Raw genomic sequence first — 12351 nt, 5'->3', positions numbered from 1 at the left:
ATAAGATCTTTATAATGTTGGGGCGAGAGTCCGTCGAGGCCACCGGCCGAGCCGCCCCGGAAGGACGCGACTGCAGCCTGCACGTCTTCAACCGTGGCTGTCGGGGTGCGCTCGGTGGGGTCGGGCGGTGGTGGAAGCTGCGAGGATGGTGATGAAAGCGGGTGTTTTGACTCCAGGGCGGACAGAGTCTCTGCTGTGTCGGGTGCAGCCGCGTCGGACGAAAAAAGAAGTTGGGCGGCTCCCTTGATGTCCCCCGCATTTATCTTGCGTTCTACGAGTTGTGCGGTGTTTCGGTGGGGGAGTCTGTTTGATGGTGGATGTTGGTTGTCGGTTTCTGTGGGGTGCGTGCAGTTATTTTTTATTTTTTGTGTTAGGGAGCCGCTCGACTTCCCGTCCCGGGTCACGTGGAGGGCCCGGTAAGAAAAAGTAAAAAATTGCTCCCAGCTGCTCACGTCATTGGTTTCTATTGTTCGTCGAATGCATTGGGACAGAGAGGCGGCCACCGTATTCCGCGCGCCGCGGGGTATCCGTGCCACCACCGGGCAGGTGGACTTTAGCTCCGCTAGTTGCTTCCACAGCCCGCCACCAGCAGGCCGACTGTGGTTGTGGTCTGTGGGGACATGGGCGGGCGGCGGCGGTGGCTGCGTGGACGATGGTTGGCGGTGTTGTTTTCCATGATGAATCTTCAGGCCTCTCTGTCCCTTGAAAAAACGTGGCTGGGAGCAGTCCGGACACCTCACAAGTTCCTGGGACGGCGCAACATTACTGGTGGAGGGCGGGCAGTCTGTTTGAGACATACGCCGTTCTTAAAAATGCTAGATAAAAATTAAATTAATCTACTACATAGGTACTAAAAATATAAATATATATGTCGCAGGCAACTGGTTTAATCTCCTGTTTGATTGAACCACTAGCCCGTTCATTGGATGGCGCTATTCAGTTGTATGACTAAAGGACAACTCGTCAAGTCGTTGATTGTAACGTTCGACGTCTTGACTGAACGTCATTCAGCGAAGTCGTTGAATGGGATATAGTATAGCAACTTTGTAATGTCTGGTTAGGGTGAACATCACCAGACAAGAGTCAACAAAAAAACTATGTTACAAAGCTCTTATCTCACAAATAAACTAAACAATAACAATAAACGTACCTTCATATTGTTGTTCATAATTATCCAGTTTCGCCACTTTTTTTCTTTGAAACTATCCGCCCGCGGCGTAATAATAGGTAAATCCATGTTGTCACACTATTTTAACACAAATAACGCACTTAAAAGCTAATTTATTTTCAAAAAACTAACAATATAGGTGCTTTTTGTGTCAGCTGTTAGCTGTTAGACGCCATATTTGTTTTATTCACCACCTGACTGATTTTAAGTCAGCTAACTAGTTGGACGTTTTGTGACGCTTGTACAATCAACGTTCGGCCTAGTCATACAACTGAACAGCGCCATCCAATGAACGGGCTAGTGGTTCAATCAAACAGGAGATTAAACTAGTTGCCTGCGACATATATATCATTATAAAAAACAAAATTAAAATAATAGAAAGACCTTTACAGTTACTAGCACTGCACAATGTTCGTCTCTTAGATCGAGTATAAGCACTCGGCAACTAAAAACCAGATTGTTCCTGTCGAGCGAGCGCACGTAGCTCCGGCCCGGAGGGGCCGGAGTAGGCTATGGCGGGCCCGCTGTGGCGGGGTCCAGGCCCCGCGCCTCCCTTTCGGTTCCTCAGGGAGGCTCCTGCGACGGACCCCGCGAGGCGGTGTCTGCCGATGATGACGGTGCCCACTCAGACCGGCCGGACCGTCGCGCGTGTTGCTCGGACCACTGCCTCCGCGGCTCTTAGGCCGGTTCCGGCCAGGTTCCGACACGTCCGAGAAGTGTATTTTGGAGAAGAAGTCCTGGAGTTAGTTATTATGTAGGTACGTTGGCCGACTAGGAACACTTAAAACTCGTACATCGTGGAAATTGGTATTGTAAGCACTTCGGAATGTAGTATTTATATTATTATATTATTTGTAATTATGAATTTATAATTTTATTTATTTATTTTATTTATTTGGCATGTTTACACTCAAACGTCAAAAATAACTGTTTTTTGACGTTTGAGTGTTATTATTCTTAGGGTATTATTTGCAGAAAACAGCCTTCAAAGGTACTTGGGTGGAAATTACCTAATTAGTAAATGGTTTCAGAAAGTTGAAAGATTCCTGTTATGTCATTACTAAGTACTAATTCAGTTAGTAAGGGTGGCTGTTACGAACTTCTATTTAAATACTACATAAATTCATTTAGCTAATTGCGTTTAATGCACTAAACAATTTTATCCTAAACATGTTTAGCTTCATAATTCACCATGGTATTTCGATTACTATTTAGTTAAATGCGTTTAGCATCCTGCGATTTGTTATTTACGTTCAGTTCCACATCTTTTTAATGAGAGACTTCATATTTTTTATTGAACATTCGAAACGACTCAGCGTAAAACGGAGTCAATCTATCAATTTCAAACATAGACAAAATAACACTATTTATTTCAAAACAAAACTTATTTCGGCTTTCACCGCGTGGTGGTGTTTGTATTTATTTGTTGTTGTGATTTCAAAGTAAAATGAATAGATAGTCAAGCAACTTCTTCTCGTGTTCGTGCCCCTAATTTTACAAGGGAAGAACAAGATTTATTGTGCAATGTATTGGAACCATACTTATATTATAGAGAGCAAAAAAACGTTGTTCCTGAATGGTATCAGGAGATTTAATGTATTTTTTATACAATAATGCTATTGCATGAGTAACTCTATGAATGATTCTGCAAGCTGCTGTTGGTTCTTCCACACCTATCACATCTCCACAAGTAATTAACTGACTGCCAGTTGCATAATATCGGAGTGTGCATAACAACTGGTTCATTGGAGTAACTGCATTATTTCTGTAACAATAATTATAGGTACTTACTTACAAATAAAAGTATAAGATAATGATGTAGTCAGATAACTTTATTATTTCAATACCTTAGCTACTTACCTGGTGGAAATAAATTCAAGATGTTGTTGAATTTCTTGTAGTAGAAGCGATACAGTTTGTTTTGTCAAACGAAATCTCCTAACAAATTTTTTATCCGGTAGTGTCTTAAATAAGTTAGTTCTTTCTGCAATATAGCGTAATGAGCGAGGTCTATTCATAAAGAGAAGTAATTCTTCATCATCGTCATCAAACAAAATATCCCACAAATACATTATTTATTAGATAACCTCAACATAACCTCTGAACAATGACCTCTGAATCTCTCACAGACTACAACTAGACATCACTGAGGAAAAATGCTAGAAATGGAAAAGTTCTCTTGACAGCCGGTCGGTCAGCTGGCCGCCGCGACTGACGCCATGACAGTAGATAAATGTGTTTAGTAAAGTTAAATAGCCATTTGACCGCATTTAGGTTTAACAGATTACTAATCATATTTAAGTCGTGGTAAAAGATGTTTTACGAAATTTAATTTCAAATTGTGTTTAAATAAAAAGTTAAATACATTTATCACTTTTATAAAAGCCACCCTAAAAGTATTAAATTAAAGGGAAAATAAAATTATTTACTATTTTTTTTTATTTAAGTTACATTTTAGAATGTAAATTCTTAGTAAAATGTTTATGTCTGAGTTGTAAGATTTATGAGATAATTGTATTATTAATATATATATATATATCCTAGCCTATAAGAAACATAAGGTACAATAATAGGAACATTTACCCTAACACATAAGTATACCTATCTACTCAATAAAACAAAATACATAATAATATAGCTTTGATACTGGAGAGGACAACTGTTAGTTGTTTACGACTCTCCCATGAAGTAAAAAAGTTACCTAATTTAAATACGTACCCTTCAATATCTCTCTCTTTCTCTCTCTCAGCCTTCCGTAGTCCACTGTTGGACATAGGCCTCTCCTAACGATCGCCACCCCAAACGGTCACCCGCCATCTGCATCCAGCGGCTTCCCGCTACCTTCCGCAGATCATCAGACCAACGGGTTGGGGGGCGACCGACACGCCGTTTGCCGACACGGGGTCTCCACTCCAGAACCTTTCTACTCCAGCGGTCGTCGGCTCTGCGGGCTACGTGGCCAGCCCATTGCCATTTCAGCGTGCTAATCCTTTTGGCTATGTCGGTAACTTTAGTTCTCCTGCGGATTTCTTCATTACGAATCCTATCTCGCAGGGACACGCCTAACATAGCCCTTTCCATAGCACGCTGAGCAACTCTGAGCTTGTGGATAAGCCCTTTGGTGAAGCACCACGTCTCGGCTCCGTAAGTCATCACTGGCAACACGCACTGATTGAAAACTTTTGTTTTCAGACACTGAGGTATGTTTTCAGTGAAGATGTGTCGTATCGCCCTTCAATATCACCTACGGTCAATCTCGCAGCTGGCCCAATCGCATCAACGTAACCTTTGACATCTAGGCCGCTCTTACGATGCGATTCACCCTGAGAACTCATCATCACATCAGCCGGAGTCCATAGAATCCAACGTAGAGTCTCCTGGTACATAGGTGGGATCAGAACCTGACGTTTCATTGTCTGACAATGATGACTCAGAACTTGATGCCCTTGACACCACGGTTCGCCTCTCCGTAGGGACAACCTGCTGACTCGGAGGAGGACTTGCACTGGAAGCGGAACCATCAGATGACTGCATCAATTCCTCGCTGCCATTTGCTGAACAGTCCAACTCCACCATGTAGAACATGTCACCATCATTATTAACCTTCCTGAAAAACTTATTTTCAAAAAATGTGACATTTCTAGCTTTTATGCACTTACTTGGATTACAAGGAGTAACCAACGAATATGTACTCTTTGCATTTGGAATCTAGTTTAGTTCGATTCTCGGTAAGAGCATACACCACACAACCACTGATGGAAAACAAATTAGTGACCTTTTCAACAAGCATTTCAACTCAGTCTTTGAACAAAATGTATCAGAATCTGAAGCTGAAGAGCTCTGTAAAAATTATGTTGACAATAATCTGTTTGATGTGGGCTCTATAAAGCGAAAAAAAATGTCTAATTGGTCAGCACCTACGATTCTGAAATTTTTGGAGGCTTATCAAAATGAACCATGTTTCTGGAATTCCAAAGATGCCGATCACAAAAATCGGTAAAAGGTTAATGATGCATCATGGACTCGCCACTGAGGAAAAAAAACACTACGTTACGACTCACCTCAGCATTATAATAAATAGATGTTGCTGCGAGCTTTGGATCGCCTTAAAAAGTTTTACCATGGGAATTCTGGGATAAAAAGTAGCCTATGTTCTTTCTAAGGGTCTAGACCATATCTATACCAAAATTCATTCAAATCTGTTCAGTAGTTTTGGCGTGAAAGAGTAACAGACAGACAGACACAGTTACTTTCGCATTTATAATATTAGTTATATTAGTTTTTTTATATTAAATATATTGTTTTTTTTTCCTTTTAATAAAAATATGTCAACCCGAAAGTAATAGCTGCCACAAGCCCGTCCGCCATGTTTGCCGATTCGGAACGTTATGAACGTTCGCCGAGCATGTGGATGGCTGTTTGTGTTCGGTGATTGTGGTTGGTGTTTGGGACTTTGTTTGCTGTTTGCGGTGTTTGTGACAAACAGCAAGCGTGTGGATGGGGCTTTAAATACAACACAATAAGTTTATACTCTTTTACATTATTATTCTAATAGACACTGCGAATTAGCCTTTCACAAGCCATATGTGGAAAGTGAAAAGTGTCGAAAGTGTCCACTCAAAGGTGGATTGAAGGTGATCTTATTCGGTTGTTGTGGCTTCAGCTTCCAATTTATTCAGCTCGCTCTCTGCTCCGTGTAGATTAGTTCCATTTCAACGATGCTGCTGATTTGGAAGTGAAAGAATAATAAAATTGCTGGTCGTTTTGGTATGGATTTATTTACAAGTGAAGATGTGATAAACTATAAACAATAAAAGGTTCTATGTACTTATATTCAAACTATGTACATAGCCTCATAATGAGGCGTCGTGGGGTCATCAACACGTTTCCCCCCTAGACGGCGGTGGCGGCAGCGAGCTGCTGAAGAATCGGGCCATCAGTGACGGGCTCACCCGCCGGGTGCGCGGGACCTACGGTTGTAACATCATGTGCACGCCCCGTGCTTGCCCATCAGGCCACCTCTCCATGTGGTTGCTCCGACTAGCGTGCTCACTCCTTTCGATCGTGCACTGTTTTTGCTGCGTTGTTGGAAGATGTGTCCTGGATGTCTGGATGTTCGCTCATTGTGTGCCGCACTGATGCGGCCAGCTGTCTGCTGCTGCGACACCCTGTCTCCGATTCTTCTGTTGCCTTTGGTGGGGGCTCTGTCGACCTCGCTGATCATCGTGCGACGTCGATGGCACATTTTTGAGCGTCTGTTGTTGGCTATCTTTATTTGAGGTGTGAGTACACCTACGATGAAGCGGAGAGCGTGACAGTCGTTCCATTTATCTGGACTACGTCCTGATCTAAGGCTGGATGATGTCTCCGACTGTTCTTTAAATTGGAGTTTTAGCCGTAAATTTGTCTCCATAAAACAGTCATATGACTCGGCGTGAATTTATTCCATCAGACTATTGGGAGCACATATAAGAGCTCTTCCGAGTGGCCATTTTAGCAGGGTTTTCCGAATAGTCCTGTAGGTTCTTTCTGAAAGAGAAGTCGCAGCAGAATGAAATGCTCTTACCAGGTCTTCTGAAGGGACCTGGCAAGAGCTTTAGAGCAAGAGCCTTAGCTTCGTATCAACGGCTGAGGGCACTTGGCTTCCTACGAAGAGTTTTTTTTTTTTATATCAAAGGGATGAATTTCGCATCATGCATTATGGGGTGCAATCGACTGGAAATGCCTTCTTCTAAAATAGTTGTATGGATTATAATATGGTTATTTTTTATTATGATTTGTTTTAATTGTCATTTCCGTCTTTTTCATTTTATTTCTTCCTGATGAATGATATTCTAATATCTAAATAAATATGGGCATAGCTTTTCCTACTTCCTCTAATAAATGATTAACATCATCATTTTCTTTTCGGCAAAACTGTATATTATCAAATGATCATGTGATTGTAGATTCTAAATAACTTTTGGGAGTAGAGAATCTGTGGAGCACTCCTTTTTAAGTTTGTTGCCTTTCACACCTTTCCTGATCTCTGATTCAGAGAATGTATGTACATATAGTTATGGTTTCTCTGGAGGGATGTATCAATTTTCCTAAATTTTTATTTGATGAGACTAACCCATATTTATTGAGTATCTGACACTAGGCCGGATATACAAGTGTTGCACTTTAGTCTCTTTATCCACTTGGGCAACTAACTACTGAAACCATGAATATTATCGCGGTCGCTATTCTGTCGCGCTAATGTCAAATTAATTATATCCACGGGAGAAGTTCATGAATAGTGTAGGATTGTTAGCTGTTCTAGCGGAAGACAATTTCCAGACTCCACATCTATCAGCTCTAAATATACTAACATATTTTATAATCGCTATGTTCTTCTTTCTATATATAAAAGTTAGTCGTGTTAGTACGAACGTCTATAACTCGAGAACGGCTGAACCGATTTATATGATTATGATTATTCAGACCACTGGTTAACATGATACGTATTAAAAATGGAAAATATGCTAAGGAATAATGTAAAATATTCTAGAGAATATTTCTCATACAAAGTTAATAATAATAATAAATAATAATAATAATAATTCTTTATTGCAGGTGTATACCCATAGTCAAAATTAAATTAAATACATCAAATTCACAAATAAAATACAATACAATAAAATGGTCAAATTATAAAATTAAAAATACACTATAAAATATAAAAATAAAAAGCTTTCTACCTAAATAAAACTTGAGAAGTAGGTAGGGTCATTTTCGATTTGCGGTCAGCTGTACAGAGAGCCAATGTTTAAGGATTGGGCACCTGTAGTCATTAGCAACGTTCATTAATATTGCATTCCCAGCGCTGCGCAGTCTGTGCCAGAACGAGGCGATCCGGGACCTCATGATGGCGAAGAAGTCGGCCACCCTCGCCTCGGCGAACATGCTCGACGCACTGCAATACCGCGGCTGGCGCATGAGGATGCGGTATGCGTCATTATACTGCACCCTCATGGCACTCATTGATTTGCGTGTAAATTTGGTCCACAGGTGACAGGTGTACATGTTTTGGCAGTAAGCCCTAAAGAGTGTGATTTTTACATCTTTATTGCACCTGTGGAACCGTCTAGCGAGCATGTTACACCTCACCGAGAGCGCCCGCCGCTCGCGCTCGATGTCCTGGTCGTCGGTGAGGTCCTCAGTCAGGAGATGGCCCAGGTACCTAAACTTCCGCACCTGCTGCACCGGTGATCCATCAAGAGAGATCCCTGGAACCCTCTCCGGACCCTTTCCTGCCTTGAAAACCATGAACTCCGTTTTTTTGACGTTGTATTTCAGTCCATGAGAATTAGCATAATTCTCACAGACCGAAAGCAGTTTACGTAAGCCATTGATCGAGGGACTGAGTAGCACCATGTCGTCCGCATAGCTTAGGTTGTTTACACAAACTCCCCTCACATGACAGCCGACACCGGTGCCCCTCAGCTCCCCGATGAGGTCATTTATATAGGCATTGAAAAGGTCCGGAGAGGTGAGACCCCCCTGGCGCACCCCGCAGTCTAGCCTATATTCGCTAGAGGTCGAGTCGCCCCATCTCACAGCATTTGTTTGGTTGCCGTACCAGTATCTCAACAGATCCACAATACAAGCCGAAACTCCCGAGTCCATCAACTTACGCCACAGAGAGTCGTAATTTACTAAATCAAAGGCCTTGCTCAGATCTAGGAAGCAGGCGTAGACCGACGTATCTCTCTGGACATAATAGTTGACCGCGTGCTTGAGGCTCATTACTGCGGAGTCCGTTGAGAGTCCGGGACGGAAACCAAACTGTGCATCATCAATCTGCAACTTACCCACCAGTGCAGGCTGCAAAAGCCGCTCCAGGACCTTACCTATCACCGTCCCCAGTGAAATTGGCCGGTAGTTGCTCGAGGATCCAAGGTCACCCGTCCTATTCTTGGGTACTGGGATGACCACAGTCTTCATAAGCTGTGCTGGAAGATAGCCACATCTGAGACACTTATTAAAGAGTTGACATAGACTGGGAAAGAGGGCATCACCAGCACACATGAGATGTTCAATGCTCAGCCCGTCGTGCCCCGGCGACTTGCCTCGCTTCATGCGCCGCACCGCGCGAGCCACGTCGTGCACGCTGAACTGCAACACTTGCTCGGCCGGGACACGACGTCTGCTGGCCGAGGCCACAGGGGGGCCTGAGGGTAGCAGAGGGGTGACCTTGAAACTGCGAGCAAAAAGATTAGCAATGTCCGTAGGGTTATGATGACCTCCCACGGACACTGGCAGACTTTGTTTATATTCCAGCTTTTTTGTAGCTTTCCAAAACTTTGAAAAGTTTTTGTCTTTTCGATGCAAAGCTAAAATATTCATTTTTATCTGATCCTCATTTTTCTGGCACCATTGTAGCTTACTTTTGAACTCCCGGCGACTATCGCGCATGCCATCATAGAGTGGTCCTGCCACCGGCCGGCCAGCCGCCACCCAGCACTGGAAATGAATCTAGCTACTGAATGGGACTCCCTTACGTGATAATTCCACCCTATAATATTCTTCTTATTAGCGCTCTGTACAGCGGACCGCGGCCTCACGCTAGCAATAGCTGCATTTTGTAATATGCTCACAATATCTGCATAAAATTTGTCTATACATTTTATATCATGCATACAGGGTCCGTTTATACATTCAATACAGTCATTAACATTATAATTCATAAGTTTAAAATTATTTTTACAGTAATTATAAAATACATCAGTCTGACTAGAGTCTCTAGCACCCCATACAATATTATAATTCATTTTATTACTACATTTTATCACAGATGGAACACAAAACATATCACATTCAATACATATAGGGAAATGGTCTGACCATGTTACGTCATACATGACATACGCGGTGGTGACGGTGGTCCAGGCAGCCTGCGTGGTTAGGCAGTGGTCCAGCCAGCGCCGGGAGCCGTTCGCCTCACTGATGAAGGTGTAGGTGTCCGAGGCGGCGCCCAGCAGGTTCATGTCCGCGCACTCCCACGTCTGCTCGCTGCAGTAGCTCGACAGTTCATCACCAAAGCATGTGCCAGGGTGGGCGTTATAGTCACCGAGCATAAACGCTAATTAATGATAAGATCTTAGCTGTTAAAGTTCTATACAAATTGTTCCAAAATGTCGAACAGTGGGGTTGTCGTTCCTGCCACCATGACTGCATGAATAATGTGAGAACATAAATTTTCTTCATTCTCTGAACTACTCCTCCGAGGAGTCTGGGGCTTACACCAGCCGCTGCCATCCTTCTCTGTCGGTGACCGGCAAGTTGAGCTTCTCACATTGCTGTAATGAAATTCTAGATGGTCTAGGGACATTTTATGGTGAAGAAGATATTTCATTGGGTCGTCGTCATCGGGCAGAATGATGTCATCTTCAAGACGCAGAATCCAAGGAAACCAGTGTAACGATATGAATGCATGACGCTGGCGTCAACATATTTCAGGCTGTTTAAATAGATTTTGGCTTTGTCCAGTTTTTTTTTTCATAATTTTCTAATTTCAAAGTTCGTTTAAATCAATACTGGTGAATGGTGGAGTCAAGAATATCGAATAGGCTGTTGATATTTTTTTTAAGTATATGATGAGCCTTTTACGACACTTAAGTCATATCGTATAAGGAGTTGTTTCCCATAAAACTCTAGCACGTCTGCTATATTTTAGCTAAAATGCGGAGATGCAAGTCTGACATTCATTATTTTGTTTTTCAATATATAATACCTAATGTTTAGCTCTCAGCGTGTTAGCCAAAGGAAAGAGTTCTTTCTCTTGCATCAGAGTCTACAAATATACAATTCACCAACCTTTAGTGGCAGCAAATAAATAAATAAATAAAAAAAGCACTATCTCCCGATTCCAAGTTTTGCCCTTACCCAGAGGCTCCAATACATGTCGTAGAGAAACTGCGCCTTCTTCCACTGTTTCCTTCAATTCAGGTCAACTTCCTCGAATTCTCCGACAACGGACAACCGGAAGGTTTGAGGAACTAGCTAGAAGTAAATGATTGGTTGTAAGGCCCTCCGTGCCCCCTGGCTCCACAGAGACATGTGTCAACGGTCCAACATTGACCATGCTCTCGACCTCTGCTATCAGCGTGTTTAAGAATAGTGATATACAACTTTTTACCACTGTTACATAAAAAAAAGTTTTTTCTTCTTTTTCGCACCAGCTCCTCCGCGTTGCCGCCATTGCCGTTGCTGCCACCTTCGTCGTCTTCCCCGTCGTAGTCCTCGAGCTCTTACTTTCCACGTGGTCGTACACGGGCGCTGGAGTTTTACTTCTTGATTTTCACCGTCGTCGTCGTCGTATTAGTGCAATTTCTTCAATCGTCTTGTGAAAATTGCACAGCTGTCGTCTTCTCGTCTTTTCACATGACCAATGTCCAAAAATGGCCACGTCACCGGTTTTTGAATTTTCGTCTTTTGCTAAATAAATCCTGCCAATCCGTTGATATTTTAGGTTTTAATCCCGGACGAGCCCCCAATTGTGGTATTGAAACACTGGTTATGATTCAATTGGCTTTTCGGCTGTGCCATTTCCAAACACAGTAACAGCCAAGAGACAACATTTTCAGGAGAGCCAAAAAACATTTTTGTCCCTTCATTTCAATGCCCTGGTAAAACTATGATACATATCTCAACGAATGTAAGCTTAAAAGAAGCGGCAGAACCAAGGCTTTACATACAATACTATTTAATTAAAAAAATTAAATATGACTAATATTGTTGCTGTAATGCACAAAAGAAAACACTAACTAGGTTTTAAATGGTTTTCTCACCCTAGAACCGCCCTCACTGACCATTTCATAACCTAGTAAGAGCCATTATTGTGTAATTTAAGACAAGTTAAGTATATTGAAATTGCAATAATTACGTAATAATTTATATGTTTTTCATGTTTTATAGTTTGGGATCGTTCTTATAATATAAATCAAATTTTGCAGCACTTTTACACGACCGCACAAGTAATAGCTGAAATACTGGCATATTTTTAAGTTTGTTTTTTTGTTTTATCTAAATTAACTAAATCGCCATATTAAGAAGGCATGTCTGACATGAACATTATTTATGAGCTAAATTTTGAGCTAAAATTAGTTTACTATGTTAGTTTTTTTTTGTTTATGCAAAATAGGGCTAGTAGAAAGGTT

The 12351-nt window shown here is 42.0% G+C and overlaps 1 protein-coding gene and 1 long non-coding RNA gene across 2 annotated transcripts in view; one reads left to right on the top strand and one right to left on the bottom strand.

The window, feature by feature from the left end:
- The window catches only part of LOC105389788 (glutamate receptor 1), an 88362-nt gene that overhangs the window by 12450 nt on the left and 63561 nt on the right, over positions 1 to 12351 (top strand). The gene's annotated exons all lie outside the window — the stretch shown is intronic.
- On the bottom strand, positions 2731 to 3568 carry LOC125491157. Its single transcript, XR_007268160.1, has 2 exons — positions 3029 to 3568; positions 2731 to 2933 (listed from the first exon to the last, which is right to left on the bottom strand). It is a non-coding gene; the product is annotated as an uncharacterized LOC125491157 (long non-coding RNA).

This window comes from Plutella xylostella, chromosome Z (assembly GCF_932276165.1).
Source record: "Plutella xylostella chromosome Z, ilPluXylo3.1, whole genome shotgun sequence".
NCBI lineage: Eukaryota > Metazoa > Arthropoda > Insecta > Lepidoptera > Plutellidae > Plutella > Plutella xylostella.
The sequence above is the reverse complement of the archived record's forward strand: the minus strand, read 5'-3'. Positions and strand labels throughout refer to the sequence as shown.